Genomic DNA, 18,506 nt, shown 5'->3' on the forward strand with positions numbered 1-18,506 from the left:
TAACCACCTGGTTACAAAAATTTTAAATAAGCTTTGGAGACAGCATTTCCACCTTATCATTAGATAAACAAAGGAAGGAACAGCAGGATGAAGGTAATTCTCTCATTCAGCTTAAATAAAAGTTCTAGGTATGCCCAAAAGTTCTGGGTATGCCCACATTCGAATTATTTAAAAGAGGATCAAAAGCATAAGACAACATATGAATAAAGGATTCTCACAAACGTAAGCCTGAAAATGTACATAATGAAATAGGAATTAGCAATACCTGAGCTCTTCTTTCAGGTCCTGAATCCTCTTGTGACATAGGCAGAGACAGAAAATCTTCCCAGGAAATGGAAAATTGTGTCCAAACCTGAGGGAGAAGTTCTTTGCTCCAAAGTGAGCAAAAAGCCTTATTCCTTTTGGCTTACAGCTCAGGAGTAATGCTCTTCAGGCAGGCCTGGAGCCGCTTCCACAGCTTCAAAGTTGTATAACCCATAACCACATTAACCCAGAAGCGTTCTTTTATTATGATGCTTGCTGTTGCAGAAACAAAAGGCTAAGTGGAGGGTTTTAAATTTCCTTTCTCCTCCCTCAATAGTGTACTTTAGTACTCCTTAAAGTTGTCACTTGAATATTAACTACTACTAATCACTCCATTTTGCTCCGAAGTCCCAAGAGCTTCTCCTCAAATTGTCTTTTTTGGACAAATCTGTCACAGATGTCTCCATCTATTGATTGTCTTTCCTCAGTGTGTGTTTTTTTGCCTGGCACCAGTCACCGAAGAATTGTCGTGTGCTTTCCTACCCCTACCTTCTCCGGGTGCGTCTTCCCTCCCCCATCCTCAGTCCTCCCCGCCCCAGCTCCTGCTCCTGCAGCCACGGTACTCGCTCCATTCCCACGCCAAGCCCCACCCGGCGTGGGGTTCCAGCCCTTTCCAGGGAAGGATTGGCCGAGGCGCTCACCTGTTTGCCCTGGTGACCAATGGGCTCGAGCTGCCCGGGCTAGGTCCCGGGCTCAGCTGCTGGGGTCCTGCGGAGCTGGTCCGGAGCCCTGGGAGGGAAGGAAGGAAGGCGGGGCGAGGGCGGGGGATGAGCCCGACTTCTGTGTCTCGGGACGCGGCCGGGGCTCAGCAGCACAAGGATGAGAAAGGACCACCAGGCCCCTCTTTATATTTACGAGCGTGTGGAGAAGCTAATTCGCCGTGCCTTCACTCTTCCTCCTCGTTTTTAAATTCCCAGGGCTTTCTCCTAGCAAGTTGGCAGGTCCTGGCTGGGTGGCAGAGCAGTTTCAGTGGCCGCCCGTTCATTTCCTCCTTGACCTCTTCCACCTGTTGACAGGTGGGCCTTTTGGTTTAAGGGTGTACGTAAATCGCCGCAGGCTGTCCTTGGTCCTGTGGCTCCCAAAGTTCTATTTGAAGGCTAAGTTAGTGTTAATGACCTGTGGTGCCTGCAGTGTGAATGTTTTATTTAAACCCCTCTTTTAAAAATAAGTAAATTATATTGCGTATATTTAAGGTATACAACATGTTATGGGCTATATATAGATAGTAAAATGGTTACTATAGTGAAACAACATATCCATCATCTCACATAGTTACCCCATTTTTGTTTTTGTGACATGAGCAGCTAAAATCTACTCTTTTAGCAAGAATCCCAAATACCATACAATTTTATTAACTATAGTCCTCTTGCACATTAGATCTATACACTGGCTCATCCTACAGGTATGCTACTTTGTATTCTCTGATCTACGTTTTTCCATTTCCTTTCTCCAACCCCTATAACAACTTTTATTCTCTATCTCTGTATAATTGACGTTTTAGAAAAAGATCTCACATATATAAGTGAGATCATGCACTATTTTTCTTTTGGTTTCTGGCTTATTTCACTTGGCATAATGTCCTCCAGGTTCATCCATGTGTGTGACAAATGGCAATATTTCCCTTTTTTGTTTTTAACTGCCAAATAATATTACATCGTATATAGATGTCTCAGAGGAATTCTTTTAAATCATTATCACAGAACCGGATTTAAATACTACTATTTCTCCTTGGATTACATTCTCCTTTCTCATCCCCACCCCTGCCATCTGGAGGCAGAGATGCCTCCAGAATCACCTCTACCAACTTGTCCACATGTAATATCTCCTGCAATTCTGGATGGGGCTCCCAATACCCATAAACACTGAGTTAACATAACTAAAATGACCTTGTTTCCTTCCATGTAGTTACATTGCATTTAAGCTTCTGATGACAATTTGCAATGAATGTTTTAGGGCAGTGGATCTCAAGATAAGGTCATGGGTTCAGTATCAGCGTTACTTTGGACTTTGTTAAGAACAAAAATTTGCGGGATCCATCCCAGACCCACTGATTCAGAAACTGTAGGAAGGAGGCTTAGGAGTCCATGTGTTAACAAGCCTTCCACATGATTCTGATGCAGCCACAATGTGAGAATTGCTGGTTTAGTGAAATAACTTCTGAAAAATGTTTTACGAATACCACCTCATTTCAACCTCACCATAGCACCAAAAAGCCTAAACGGAAAGTATTTATGTTATTCCCATTTTACAGGTAAGGTACATAAAGGAAAGTGACACAATTCCAGGCCATGTGGCTTGTGAGTAGAAAAGCCGTTAATTCAAACTCAGGCAGTCTTGCCCTATGGTCTGAACGTCTAACCATAAAGTTGTGGCTGCCTCAGTTAGCTAAACATGGATAATGTGCCATATCCCATGCCGAGCATTCACGTGATTTATGGTTAGTAATAAGTCAGTTACCATAGGAGAATTATAGAATCAGAGACTCAGAGTTAGAAGTAACCCTAGAAGCATGTATATGAACATGGTCTTTAGCTCTGTAGAGCTGACAAGATTCTTTTAAATTAAAAATTCATGTGATGTCCAAACTTGGATGCTTGCTTTGGAAATGTGGCATAGTTGTCGGGTTTTGGCAGCCACAGTTTATCTTTCTCCCGAGGCTCCTTGGTGGTGACCAACCTCATGGCTTCGTATTCTTTAGTCAATTTCTCACCCAGGTCTGGACTTCCGGACCTCAACTAGGATGAACCACAGAAGGATGACAGCAACATGTTACACTTATTTTCCTAGGCTTGTTGCCTGGGGTCATTTTCTCGCTATCAATTTCAAAGTGAACTCCTGATAGGAATGTTTGCTTCTCTCAAGAATTTTTATGAGATAAATCTCTACAATTGCTTTATGTCAGAGCTCTTCTCTGACGTATTTTCTACTTTTCATGTCATCTTCCAGAATTATTAGAAACCTGAGTGATATTGGCACCAATTCTAGTTCAATTTGCTCCACTTAATAACAATTCTAATATTTGTAATTACTTTTATAGTTAGAGTATATATGTGTCAAAGCCTTTATATGTATTGCTTAGTTCTCAGAAATATTCTGATGAGGTAAGTGCTAAAATTATACCAGTTTTTCAGGTGAGATTGCTGAGGATAAAGGATGCTAAATGATTCAGAGCCAAAATACAATACTGAATTAATTTTAAAATTGTAAAACCGATGCTCTTAAGCCTTATATTTTCTTTCTTTCTGTTTTTTTTTTTTTTTTTTTTTTTTTTTTTGAGATAGAGTTTTGCTCTTGTTGCCCAGGCTGGAGTGCAATGTTGCGATCTTGGCTCACCGCAACCTCCGCTTCCTGAGTTCAAGCGATTCTCCTGCCTCAGCCTCCTGAGTAGCTGGGATTACAGGCACATGCCACCATGGCTGGGTACAGTGGCTCACGCCTGTAATCCCAGCACTTTGGGAGGCCAAGGCGGGAGGATCACCTGAGGTCAGGAATTTGAGACCAGTCTGGCCAATATGGTGAAACCCCGTCTCTACAAAAATACAAAAAAAGCCTTATATTTTCTAACTTCTTCCCGCTTCTATTTATAAAATTTGGAGAGTCCACAGCATATCAAAGAAAAGTTTCACCACTCTTTTTTCTAACCATGCTTAATAATGCAATATGTTTCTATAGATTTGTATGGTTTACAAATCACTTTCACCTTTGAATATGGCCTCATTTAATAAGAAATATATGAAATTCAATGATAATGACTTTATTTTGTAGTTGTAACTTTATTTTGCAGAAGTTAATTGAGTGTATAATTTGCCAAGATCTCAGAGCTGAGCATAGAGACTCTGAGTTAATTGTTAATCTGAACTCCTAAACCTGTGTTTCCTGGACTATGGTCATTTACCCACACTTTAAGGATGGCTTGACATTTTAATTACCTCTCACTATAGTTTTACCTAATGATTTTCTTTAAATCATCCCCCTCTTTTTGTTACTCTTTTCTTAAACCGTATTGTTGGTAAATTCTCAGGCTTTGTATTTTTTCTAGTAAACATGACAATAAATATACATCTTCTTCACCTTTTATATCACCCCTGAGAATCACATCTCCCCTCATCTCCAGGTCTTTGACATTATTTGCTGTCTTTTCTAGTAATTACATACTTCTTACTCCTCATCCTTAATTTATCATCCATACCATCCTTTACATCACCCTCCTAATCAGAGTATTTAACACCAACCAACCAAGCCCAAGCAGTTACAAGTCATAGATCACCTGACAATCATAACAAGCTATGAATTTTAAAGCTGACTTATATATATATGTCAACAGATAACCAAATGCCAAAATTGCTACATATCTTTTAATCAGGCACAATCATTACCAACTCCCAGCTCCACAATTTTCATATTATTCAATTAACCAAACAGTCAAGACCTCCACTTAGTGATTCCAATAGCAGTGAAGTGGACTGACATCTTGGCCTTTCCTTTTTTGAAGTTACAGACTAGCACGGTAAGTGATAAGTGCCATGAAGAGAAATAATGCAGGAAAAGGAGGTAGAAAGAAAATCAGTATCATCTCTCTTCCAATACAGTTGCAACTCCACCAATTAAAGTCAAACTACATGACTTGAGGACTTTATATATAGTATTCCAGATCTCTAACCTTTCAGAACTTTCAGAACACCATGTATGGGTACAGTTTGGGAAGATCTGGAGAAAAATTTGAAGCAAATGCATGGTCCTCTTATAAGTCCATGGACTCTGGATAATAGGAAATAGAAAAACTACCTGGGAGGCAATTATAATAGTCCAGCCTTAAGACAATGAATTAAAGTGGTGGTTGTGAGAATAAAGAAAGATTTTAGATCTGGAGGAACAAGAGTTAAGATTTTACATGGGGAATAAAAGAGATGATGGATGAATCTCACATTTTTGTTGGTGACATCCAAGGATCCTGGGAAAGCTAGGGCTGAAGTAGATAAAAGTTAGAAACGTCATATAGATGCAAACCTGAAAGAAGACTAAGGCAGAAGGAGCACAAGAATGACTATTGTTGTTGTCAAGAATTTAGAAATAGATGCCTGAAGAGTAGCTCTGCTGACTTTAGTTGTGTACTCTGGTCGCTGTAAATGCTCTGTGTTGCTTTCATAACAAGTATTGTATCAAAAGCCATTGGTTGAGGTTTGCAGAACTCCCCATGATTTCTTAAGCCTGGGTAGGAGATGCACCTAAGAGATTTGAGAACTCTTCTAGTTTCTTCTTCTTTTTAATGAAAAGACATTATTATTACTTTACTATATAACATATTAGTGAATAGACCAGCTTGTATTTTCTCAAATGGGAAATGGCAAATGAGGCACATTTTTCTGATTTCTCCAGGAAGCTCAGTATCATCTGTCTTTTGGAGGATTTAATTTCTTATGGCGTCTGTCATATCCAGAGGATACCAATGGTGCTGTTAAAGCAAACTAAATATGGCCTGAGAGGGACGTTGTACTTCTATATTTGAGTCCTTGTGGATGAACTGTAATCTAATTTAATAGGTAGACAAGATTGAAAACCTAACTTAGGAATATGCACCTGTAACAGTTGCTGAGTCTTGGCCAATCCTAGCAGCCATACTTCAACCACTCATACACTGCTGAGTGTCAAACTGTGTTCAAATAAGGCAAATGCCAACCCGTAACCAATCCAGCTGTTTCTGTACCTCACTTCTGATTTCTGTATATCATTTTCCTTTTTGTGTCTATAAATTTGTTCTGACCACAAGGCATCCCTGCAGTCTCTCTGGAAGATGTCCAATTCATGAATCGTGTTTTTACCTTGTTCAATTAAACTTTGTCAAATTTAATTTGTCTGAAGTTTTAACAGATCTGGCATCAGAAGTGGGATTAAAAGTAAAACTCTGGCGACCGCCAGAAATACCAGGTGACCAGGAGAGGTACCCGCTGAGCCCATTGTGCTCACTGTTCTCTTGATTGTAACTGGAGGTCATGGGTGAGTTTTCTCTCAGATTCTGAACTCCAGATTCAGTTTTCTTTCAGATTCTGAAACTTGTGTTTTGGGGTCTCTGAGTTTACTTGAGCAATACTTAGACTGCACTGAGTCTAAGATCAAATTGAATTTGATAATTAACTGGATTGAATTCAATTAGAGGCCTTGGACCTCAGGTAGGTACTTTATTTTTAATAATGGAATAATCTCAGTCCAAGGAGTCTGGGACTCCAGCTAATTTTATGTATAAAAATTATGGGCCCAGCACGTTTTATTTGTTTGTTTTTTTTTTTTTTTGGAGACAGCCTCACTCTGTCTCCCATGCTGGAGTGCAATGGCACGATCTCAGCTCACTGCAGCCTCTACGTCCTAGGTTCAAGTGATTCTCCTGCCTTCACCTCCCGAGTACCTGGGACTACAAAAGCACCTGCCACCATGCCCGGCTAATTTTTGTATTTTTAGTAGAGACAGGGTTTCACCATGTTGGTCAGGCTAGTCTCGAACTCCTGACCTCAGGTGATCTCCCTGCCTCGGCCTCCCAAAGTGCTAGGATTATGGTAGCGAGCCACTGTGCCCAGCTGAACATGTGCATTTTTAGAAAAATGGGTTAACCCCAGTAAAGAGAACTTAGAATTAAGATGGTCGCAATGAGGAAGTTTTAATTTGGAAAAAATTGTTTATTTGTGAGGCATATTGGAAAAAGGGGCATCCAAAAGCCCCCAGAAGCAGTGGGACATAGTTTTTCATTGGTATGCAGAGGTCTCCAAAAGACTAAATGAATAAAAAATTAACTCCTTGAAAGATTCTTTGCAAAAAGCAAATGGAAAGCTTAAGCAACAGACCAAGGACATGACAAAAGAGGACTGTGCTCTGACTGAACCTGGACTGTTTCTTCCCTTTATCCATATTTCTGCCTGTATACTGAGTCCACTAATGTTTTTGCTAAATTACCCTTTTGAGAGGTGACAGCATGCTGGCAGTCCTCACAGCCTTCGCTTGCTCTTGGCGCCTCCTCTGCCTGGGCTCCCACTTTGGTGGCACTTGAGGAGCCCTTCAGCCCGCCACTGAGTTGTGGGAGCCCCTTTCTGGGCTGGCCAAGGCTGGAGCCGGCTCCCTCAGCTTGCCAGGAGGTGTGGAGGGAGAGGCGCAGTTGGGAACTGGGGCTGCATGTGGTGCTTGCGGGCCAGCGCGAGTTCCCGGTGGGTATGGGCTCAGCAGGCCCCACACTCCGAGCGGCCTGCCCAGCTGGCCAGGCAGTGAGGGGCTTAGCACCTGGGCCAGCAGCTGCTGTGCTCAATTTCTCGCCGGGGCCTTAGCTGCCTTCCCACAGGGCATGACTCCGGACCTGCAGCCCACCATGCCTGAGCCTCCCCATCCACCCTCCAGCCCCATGCGCTCCTGTGCAGCCCGAGCCTCCCTGACGAGCACAGCCCCCTGCTCCACGGCACCCAGTCCCATCGACCACCCAAGGGCTGAGGAGTGCAGGCGCAGGGCGTGGGACTGGCAGGCAGCTCCACCTGCAGCCCCAGTGCGGGATCCACTGAGTGCAGCCAGGTGGGCTCCTGAGTCTGCTAGGGACGTGGAGAACCTTTATGTCTAGCTAAGGGATTGTAAATACACCAATGGGCACTCTGTATCTAGCTCAAGGTTTATAAACACACCAATCAGCACCCTGTGTCTAGCTCAGGGTTTGTGAATGCACCAATCGACACTCTGTATCTAGCTACTCTGGTGGGGACTTGGAGAACCTTTGTGTGGACACTCTGTATCTAGCTAATCTGGTGGGGAAGTGGAGAACTTTTGTGTCTAGCTCAGGGATTGTAAACGCACCAATCAGCACCCTGTCAAAACAGACCACTCGCTCTACCAATCAGCAGGATGTGGGTGGGGCCAGATAAGAGAATAAAAGCAGGCTGCCTGAGCCAGCAGTGGCAACTCGCTTGGGTCTCATTCCACACTGTTGAAGCTTTGTTCTTTCGCTGTTTGCAATAAATCCTGCTGCTGCTCACTCTTTGGGTCCATGCTGCCTTTATGAGCTGTAACACTCACCAGGAAGGTCTGCAGCTTCACTCCTGAGCCAGCGAGACCACGAACTCACCAGAAGGAAGAAACTCCAAACACATCTGAACATCAGAAGGAACAAACTCCAGACGGGCCGCCTTAAGAATTGTAACACTCACCGTGAGGGTCTGAGGCTTCATTCTTGAAGTCAGTGAGACCAAGAACCCACCAATTCTGGACACACTTTCACCCTGAAAATGATGAAAAGGAGGAAGTTAGACTTACAGAGTAAGACATGATCAGCCAGGCCTGCCTGCTATAACTACTTTCACTCCATGGTCTAAAACTGAGCTTAAAGCCATTGTGAAGGACTTCCCTTATTCAAGGGGAAATCTCAAAAATTTACTGAGAAATTTAGAATCCTCGTAAGAGCTTATGATCCAGGGCTTCCTGACCTTTACCAATTTATTCACATGATATCAGGGCCTGGTGAAGCTCAAGAACGGATGGCAGCAGCAGAACGGGACAAACCTGAGGAGGGTATTAAAGACCCCTCCAAAAGCCCCTTATGAGAAGGACCAAAAGTAGTTTAAAATGGCTGAAAACATTTTACATTCAATTTCTAAAATTTTTCTGCAAAAAGTTGATTAGTCTGTCATACAATCTTGTAAACAACAAAAAAGGATGAACCAGTTTGAGATTACAGAACTCGCTTAGAGACATTGTTTGTGAAACATTCTGGGCTCAAAGTACAGCAAGGAGTATTTCCTGCAGGGACTGAAATAGCGTTAACTGCTCTATTATAAATGGACTCCGTCCTGAACTTAGCAGTTTAATTAAAAAACATAAGCTTGGATGGGAAGTTACAGATATGACTGAATTGGTGGCCTTAGCTGAACATTTTGAGAGGACGCTAGAGCAACAAAGAACTCAAAAAGCTAACAAGCTGACCCTTCAGTTACAACGGCTACAGGAGCTGGGACCAAAGGGACCTTTCTCATTCTCATTTTAAGTCACAACCGAGAGGTCCTAGAACAAGAAATTCTTTACCCCAAGATGTCTGCCTTTATTGCAAACAACCAGGGCATTGGAAAAGGGATTGACCGCTTTTATGTAAGAGGTCCGCCAATAAGCCTCCCTTTAGACTGAACTGTTTCTCCACTAGAGGGAGCCCAAGAGACCTTAGCCCTCCTAATAATAACATTGACATGGCTCCGAGGGATTCTCTGCTAAATTGCTCTTGTTAATACCTTTAAATGAACATGGAGAAACAGGTTAAAATAAATGGGGAGTCGTGTACAGTCCCGGTGGGTACCGGAGTTATTCTATCTACCATAAACCCCACTTTAATAAGCCAGTAAATCCCTCGAAGTAAAAAAGGTCATTTTTGTGGTGAGGGGTTTTTATTTGTATTTTTAAAATTAATTTTACGTTCCAGGATACATGTACAGGAAGTGCAGGTTACATAGGTAAATGTGTGCCATGATGGTTTGCTGCACCTATCAATCCATCACCTAGGTATTAAGTCTTGCATGCATTAGCTATTTATCCTGATGCTCTCCCTCCCCCTGCCCTGCCCCCTAGGCCCCAGTGTATGTTGTTCCCCTCCCTGTGTCCATGTGTTCTCATTGTTCAGCTCCCACTTATAAATTAGAACATATGGTGTTTGATTTTCTGTTCTTGCATTAGTTTGCTGAGGATAATGGCTTCCAGCTCCATCTATGTCCCTGCAAAGGATGTGATCTCATTCCTTTTTATAGCTGCATAGTATTTCATGGTATATACTTACTACATTTTCTTTATTCATTCTATCATTGTTGGGCATTTGAGTTGATTCCATGTCTTTGCTATCGTGAATAGTGCTGCAATGAACATATGCATGCATGTATCTTTATAATGGAATGATTTATATTCCTTTGGGTATATACCCAGTAATTGGTTTACTGGGTCAAATGGTGTTTCTGTTTCTAGGTTTTTGAGGAATTGCCACACTGTCTTCCACAATGGCTGAAATAATTTACATTCTGTGGTGGGGGTTTCAAATCAAGTTCAAGACATTCCTGTATCTGAACCCATCCAATTAACATTGGGGCTGTTTTCAGAAAAATATACTTTTGTACTATGTGATGCTGCTCCAGTAAACTTGTTAGGGTGAGATTTACTTTCAAAGCTAAAAGGGCACGTAAACCTTCTTCAGAGTTTCCTGATTCTCCTGAACCAGAATTGTTATGCTGTCTACGGAAATAAATTGATGAGATAGAAACTCAGGCCGGTAATACCCCTGATGTCTCAAAAATACTTAGATGTTTATGGGCCTCTTCCCTAACTGATATGGGAAGAATTAAAAGTGTGCAACCTACGAAAGTCCACATAGATCATCCTAAACCTTTGCCTAAATTGCCCCAATATCCACTAAAATCTAAAGCAATTCAAGAGCTCTAACCAATTGTAGAAGATTTAATTAAACAAGGACTCATACTCCCATGCAGGAGCCCTTGTAACACTCCAATCCTAGCAGTTAAAAAACCAAAAGGATGAGGTTGAAGATTTGTTCAAGATTTATAGGCAATAATAAAATTGTAATACCAAGATGTCCTGTAGTCCCAAATTCTAATACTTTATTATCTAATGTACCCACTGATTCCAAGTGTTCACAATAATAGATCTCTGCTTAGCCTTCTTCAGCATTCCAGTTTATAAAGAGAGTCAATACTAGTCTGCCTTTACTTGGTAAAATCAGCAGTACACTTGGACTGTATGGCCACAAGGATTTACCAAAGCCCTTTCTATTTTTCCCAGGCATTGCATCAAGACTTAATGGCAATACAGTTTCCTCAAAATTCTACTCTCATTCAGTACATAGATGAATGTATGCTGTCCCACTAAGGAATGCTCTGTAATGGACTCAGTTTACCTTTTACAGCAACTTTCATATAAAGGTCACAAGGCTTCAGTGGAAAGACTTAAGTTTTCAAGGCAAAAAGTCCACTATTTGGGACACGACTTGGCTGCTGAAGGAATTTCCCTCTCATCTAAGGATAACAGCTATTCAAAGTTTTCCTTGACCTGCAACCAAAAGACAATTAAGTTTTCTTGGACTTGCAGGATGTTGCAGATTCTGAGTTCCAATTTTTTCCTTAATAGCTTCACCATTGTATGAGCTCACTCAAAATGCTATACCAGAGCCTTTACATTGGGAAGACAGTCATGAGCAGGCTCTTGGCCAAATGAAGTTGACCTTACAACAGCCCTCATCTTTAGGACTTCCAAATTACACTAAACCTTTCACCTTGTTTGTTCATGAGTGTAACAATCAGGCATTAGGAGTCCTTACTCAAGAACATGGTGGTAAACATAGGCCCATTGCATACTATAGCCTGCAATTATACTCAGTCACTAAGGCATATCCTAATTGATTAAAAGCAGCAGCAGCAGTGGCCAAGCTGGTAGAAACTTCATCAGATCTTGTTTTAGGAAATGAACTTAATTTGCAAGTCCCACACACTGTGTAAAGTCTATTAAATTCCAACCAAACCCAGCATTTTTCAGTAAGCAGACTAACATCTTATGAATTACTTCTCCTATCTCCTTCTAATCTTCATCTAAAACACTGTAATCTACCTAACCCTGATACTGTTATCTCTGCCCAATGATGGTGAAGACCACAATTGTGTAAGTGTAATGATATGGTTTGGCTCTGTGTCCCCACCCAAATCGCACCTTGAATTGTAATAATCCCTGTGGGGATTATTGAATCATGGGGGTGGGTCTTTTCCATGCTGTTCTCATGATAGTGAATAAGCCTCATGAGATCTGATAGTTTTATAAAGGGGAATTCTCCTGCACATGCTCTCTTATCTGCCACCATGTAAGACGTTACTTTGCTACTCATTCACCTTCTGCTTCCCCAGCCATGTGGAACTATGAGTCAATTAAAAACCTCTTTCCTTCATAAATGGCCCAGTCTCAGGTATATCTTTATTAGCAGTGAGAACAGAATAATACATGTAGTGTCAGAAATAGTGGCCCCTCATGTTGATTTGTAAGATACTTCACTGGATAATCCTGAATTAATACTTTTTTATTGATGGATCCTATGCCAGAAACTCAGAAGGAAAATTTCAGGCAAGATATACTGTTACTACCCAAAATGAGTTAATAGAGAAGGGAACTCTTCCTCAATTTAAGTTGGCCCAACCTGCAGAGAATTTTGCCCTCACCTGAGCTTGTCATATAGCTAAGGACAAGTCAGTAAATATTCATACAGATAGCAGAGATGCTTTTGGAGTAGTACAAGATTTTGGAATGATACAGAAACTATGACGGTTTTTCACATCTACTGGAACCCCCATCAAAAATTGACTCAAAGTAGATGAACTCTTTTCTGCTATCCTTTTACTATTGCAGATTGCTGTTATTAAGATTGAAGCTCATACTTGTAGAATGGAACTTGAAAGTCAGGAAAATGCTTTAGCAGATTTTTATGCTGAATCAGGTAGTGCTGAAACTGTTAAGATATGCAATTGCAATCTGAATGAACTACATAAGATTAATCCAAGCCAGCTTCCTTACGATGACCTATTTAATAAACAATGCAATGCATCTCATTTGGAAAAACAAAATTGGTATCTAAAAGGATGAAAATTTAATGTAAAGTGCAGACTCACAGAGAGCCCAGATGACTGCCTGGTGCTTCCTGAGTCTTTGAAGCTTCCATTGTTGAAAGCTCTGCACTCCACAACTCATTATGGAACAGACAAAATGATCCAAATTATGAAAAAAATACTGGTGGGGTGACTTCCGAAACTGCTAAAATGGTTTATAACCAATGTTTGACTTGTCAAAGCAATAATCCTGGAAAAACAATCAAAGTTTCAGGTAATATATGTCTACCACCTGATGGAGTATTTTAGCATTTACAGATAGACTTCACCCTCAATGGGATATCAGCATATTCTTACAATAGTTTGCATGTTTTCTGGTTGGATAGAGGCCTTCCAATGTAGTAAAGTTGATGCTGTGATACTAAGAAATTAGCAAATCTTTTTCCTTTATTGGGGGATCCCTGGAAAAATCTTCCAGTGATAGAGGAACTCATTTTACTGGGCAAGTTATAAAGCAGTTATATAAGGTGCTATCAACGCAGTGGCATTACCATTGTCCCTACCACCCTCACTCTTCTGAAAAGGTTGAAAGAACAAACGTCATATTAAAAATGAAGTTGGCAAAGTTAACTGAATCAATTGGGTTGCCTTGGCCAAAAGTACTACCTTTGGCTTTAATGGCAATCAGATCCACTTTTGTTGGAAAACATAAGTTGACCCCTTATGAAATAGTCACTGGAAGTCCTCATGCTCCTACTGCTGTCTTAAACTCTGATATAACTAAGTACCGCAAGGCTTTAATGCATTATGCCCAAGTGTACTTTTGCCAGGTAAAGGAAACTTTTTGAGATCCACTAACTGAGGACAATCGGACCCTCCATGCTTTAGAACCTGGAGACTGGGTCTTCTGGAAAAAATATCAGAGGAAGACTATTTTGAACCTTGTTGGAAAGGACCATACCAAGTTCTTCTCACCACCCACACTGCAGTGAAGCTTCAGGGCCTTGAACCTTGGATCCACATCTCACAACTCAAAAGGACCCCTCTGACATGTGGAACTGTACACCTGTTGGAGACTTTAAGATAAAGTTGACCAAGGAAATCTCTCTCCAAGAGCAGACATCATCCTAGTTGTGGACAGCTTTCCTAAGATCATGGATCAAGACTTCTCTACCATCATGAAAGCCTTATGTGTTTTTGTTTTCCTCATCTTTTGTTGCCCTAATCCTTTATTTGCCCTACAGGAAAATCCATGGGACCATAATCAGTTGATGGCTTTAGCTCAAGCTTGTGCTGTAGCACAAAACCAGAGTAATTGTTGGGTTTGTGGGCTAATGCCAAAAAATCAGGAAATGATTCCGCTGATGCCAATGCCTCTCTGTGTTCCCAGTGAGAATCACCCTGAAACTCCAAGGGAGGAATGGAAAACTATTATTGATATTCTAAACACCACTGCTATTTGCTTTCCTGCACTCACTAAAGACAACACTCTAACTTTTTCAATTGATAACTCAGTCATTACCAATTATAAAAAAAAAATCCAAGTGATGCAAGCAAAAGGTATACTGTGCTTCCAAGGTATTATGCACTCAAGATTTGGGAATTACCTATGTTGGTACAAGTAATTGCTTGTATAATGTAACTGGATTAAACCCAGTAGCGTCTGCTCTTACTAAATGTGATTATACACCCTTACTATATACTATAAAGGAGCCACAAAAAAAGTAAATTTCCCACTAGATGTTGTTCAGGAGCTATGCAGATTTATGGATGAACAAACTTGACTGACCCCTGCTCAAATGCAACTAGGGGGCCCTTTTTTCCAAGCCCTGAGGATCTATGTTGGGTCTGTGGAGAATCTGCATATTCTATTCTACCTCCTCGTTGGTTCGGATCTTGTTATTTTGCCTGGCTTGCTCCTGTTTTTTGAATAGCTTTCCCTGAAAATTCTCATGATAGCCCTTATAGTTGGAGGCCAAAATGATCAATAACTGAAATTAGCACTAGCTTTGAAAAAGACAAGGATAAGCTAGTTTCCACTGAGGAAATATTCCAGTGGGGCTCCTGGGGGCCCACTCTTGGTGGTAGTAGGGTATCAGTTGTATGGAATTTAAAGCTAATTTGTGAATTGGGGAGAATCTTAGATTTTGTAGCCAATTAGACCTCCCAGAGTTTCAGGTGGGTAAAAGCTACCTCCGAAAAGTAGATGACAACATACACATTCAAAACAAACACTTAGTGGAACATCATGCAGCTTTAGATCTTTTTTTGCTCAAGCTGAAGGCATATGTTTGGTGTTAAACAGAACTGAATGTTGTACTTATCTCACCCCGATTTCATTACTACAGAAAGCTTAATTTAAAAGGTGGGTGATACTGCTGTTTCCTTAGACACTACTACCAAATACCTTAAAGAAATCTCTCAAGAGAAAGGAACCCATGTTTACAGGAGCAACTAACAGTTGGTTTGCACATAATCCTAAGTGGTGGATCATACGCTTGGGTTTTCCAAGGGTTTCTAATCTTTATATTTCTTCCAATAAGTTTCCAAGTTATTATGATTTGTATTATACCAGGGTAACAAGGAAAATGAGCACCTCTTTAAATTAGGCTACTTTCCAGCAAACTGTGGTCTTTAGTCGCTATCACACTCCAAATGAGGACTAGGACCAATTAGACCCTAATATTGTTGAACTACCTATATTGTATAAAACTTAACTTGGTTAATTTGGTTCAGTTCATATTAGTCCATTTTCACACTGCTGATAAAGACATACCCAAGACTGGGCAATTTACAGAAGAAAGAGGTTTAATTGGACTTACAGTTCTACATGGCTGGAGAAGCCTCACAATCATGGCAGAAGGCAAGGAGGAGCAAGTCACATATTATGTGGATGGCAGCAGGCAAGCAGAGAGCTTGTGCGGGGAACTCCTCTTTCCAAAACTACCAGATCTTGTGAGACTTATTTCACTATCATGAGAACAACATGGGAAAGACTTTCCCCCATGATTCAGTTACCTCCCACTGGGTCCCTCCCACAATATGTGGGATTTCAAGATGAGATTTAGGTGGGGACACAGCCAAACTATATCAGAACTTTTATTAAGGAGCATGTCTTGGCATTTTGATATTATTCTCTTGACAGTCACAATAATAGCCCTCCTGGTGCACTGTATCCTCTTAAGTCTTAAATGTTTTGTATGTAGCCATCCATTGAGAGTTAATAGTCTCACTCCAACTGGGTCAGTCAGCAAGAACAAAGATTCATTCAGCTGGAAAAAAGATGTGACTTGTGAATTTCATATTGACACCCAAGAAGACATGTGAAGCTCCATACTAAAACTAAAGAGGACTTGTAAACTCCGCAGTGAGACCAAATAAGTCTTTTCGATTGTGAGAGAGACTGGTGTCAATGCCTAAAGTTTTGGTGCATCTCTCTAAATTGAGAAGTTAATCAAAAGGGGGGAAATATTAATGCAAATTAAATATGGCCTGAGAAGGATTTCATACTTCTATATTAGAGTCCTTGGGGATGAACCATAACCTAACTTAATAAGTGAACAAGATTGAAAACCTAACTTAGGAGTATATGCCTGTAACAATTGGCCTATCCTAGCAGTTATACTTCAACCACTCATACACTGCTGAGTGTTCAAACTGTGTTTGAGTAAGGCAAATGCCAACTTGTAACCAGTCCAGCTGTTTCTGCACCTCACTTCTGATTTCTGCATGTCCTTTTTTGTCTATAAGTTTGTTCTGACCACGAGGAATCCCCGGAATCTCTCTGAATCTGCTGTGATTCTGGGGACTGCTTGATTCATAAATCTTTTTTTTTTCTTGCTCAATTAAACTTTGTTAAATTTAATTTCTCTGAAGTTTTCTTTTAACAGCGCTTAGTAGTAAAGAACATTTTGCTAACTTGTCATGAGTCCTTGCTCAAGGTGTTCAGCTTTTTCTTCTAATCTGGTTTTCAGCCCCAGATCATGTGTTTCTTCATTATTATGCACAGGACCTAGTCAAGAGATATGTTTTGTATGTTCATACGGAATGTCCATAGAAGGGTGGTAGTGTACTATCATCCTTCCAGCAGACATCACATCAAACTCGACTTTGCAATTATAGTCATCTGGTAGAGAAGACTACTTACATTTATGACAGATACACTACAAAGCTCCATTTTGGATAGGAAATAAATGTTTCACAATAATTATCTGTGATATCACCTATTTTACTGCTGCTACTGCTATGATGTATTGAGATACTTATAAAGTGGTATAAAAAAAGATGTTTTGAAGAGAAACTGCTTTTAAACTGCTTCTAGACATACAAATTTTCATCCCTTGACGACTCCTCACTGTAAGGTTCTTGTATCGGTTTGAACCCCGAGAGTGTGCCAACAGACAACACGAATAGGTGTGGAGAAACATGCTGTTTTAATGAGCGCCTGGGTGCAGGCGGGCTGAGGCCTAATAGGCCTCTGCCCCAAATGAGGATGGGGCAAAGGTTTTATAGTCTCCTATAAACAGGAAGCATCCTAGTCTGATGTAACTGCTACATTGTACCCGGATGGCCTCTTTCTCGATCTTCAGGGGTATCTTCCGGCCAGAGTAGGTATCTTCCGGCCGGCTCTCTTACTGCTTCTGCTGTCTTGCTGACACACGCTGCTGACGCCAAGTGGCCTTGCACCTTGGGACTTGGCCTAAGAAGGGAGGAGTTAATTCATGTTCTTAAGCTTTCAGGCCTTCAGGCCCCCGGGGAGAATCTTACACTCACCACAGGCCTGTCATCTTTTTTCCCCTCCAGTTTTGTTGAGACAAAGCATCAGAGGTTGTCCAAAAGTGAATGTGCTATGTTTAGAGAGGTGGCAATACAATATAGTCAGGATTTCATGAGCATTTTCTAAGAGCAAGTGGAGAGTGAACCAGAGCTGTCAGCACATGAAGTAGACTCAAGTGCACTATAATTAACCTCCATAACCACCCCAGAAGTTGTGTTTAGATGATGCCTATCAGGTGTTTTCTGATGTCAGCCACTGGGAAGAAGAGTGAAGGAATCCAAAACCAAAATTATGGGCAAACCATACACAGTGTCTGGGTTAGGCCATCAGCTATGGTATAAACCTTTCTACACCACTGAGGCATTCTGGGGTATGGAGTTGTACTAACATGGGTTGTAGGAATCTTGAATAGGGTAAGGTCTAGAGAATCATATCCTTGTCAGGATGCTGCTTTACAAATTTTTTTTAAAGCCAACAATTACACGGTTTATTATCTCTTCCCTCTTTCAGTCTCAGCTGTGTCATTGATTTAATACTATATTTTATTAGAACCTTGCCCATTCTTCTCTAATACCAAAATGCCATGATTCTTCAAACCCAGTTTCTCTGATAGTAGGGAAAAGTAACAAAGTCCCAAAATTTTGTGAAAGCTTGATATGCTTTTATATATATACAAGAGGTACTAATGTTTTCCAGTATGTTGCAGAATTAAGTATAAATAGAATAAATGGGGGAGTTTCTTAGGGGAGGTGTCTTAGATTTTAAGGATTTATCTTCATATACATAATTCGCAAAATATTTAGAGGTTTTTATTTTTCATTGTTATTTTA

The sequence above is a fragment of the Symphalangus syndactylus genome, chromosome 17, assembly GCF_028878055.3.
Source record: "Symphalangus syndactylus isolate Jambi chromosome 17, NHGRI_mSymSyn1-v2.1_pri, whole genome shotgun sequence".
In the NCBI taxonomy this organism is placed as follows: domain Eukaryota; kingdom Metazoa; phylum Chordata; class Mammalia; order Primates; family Hylobatidae; genus Symphalangus; species Symphalangus syndactylus.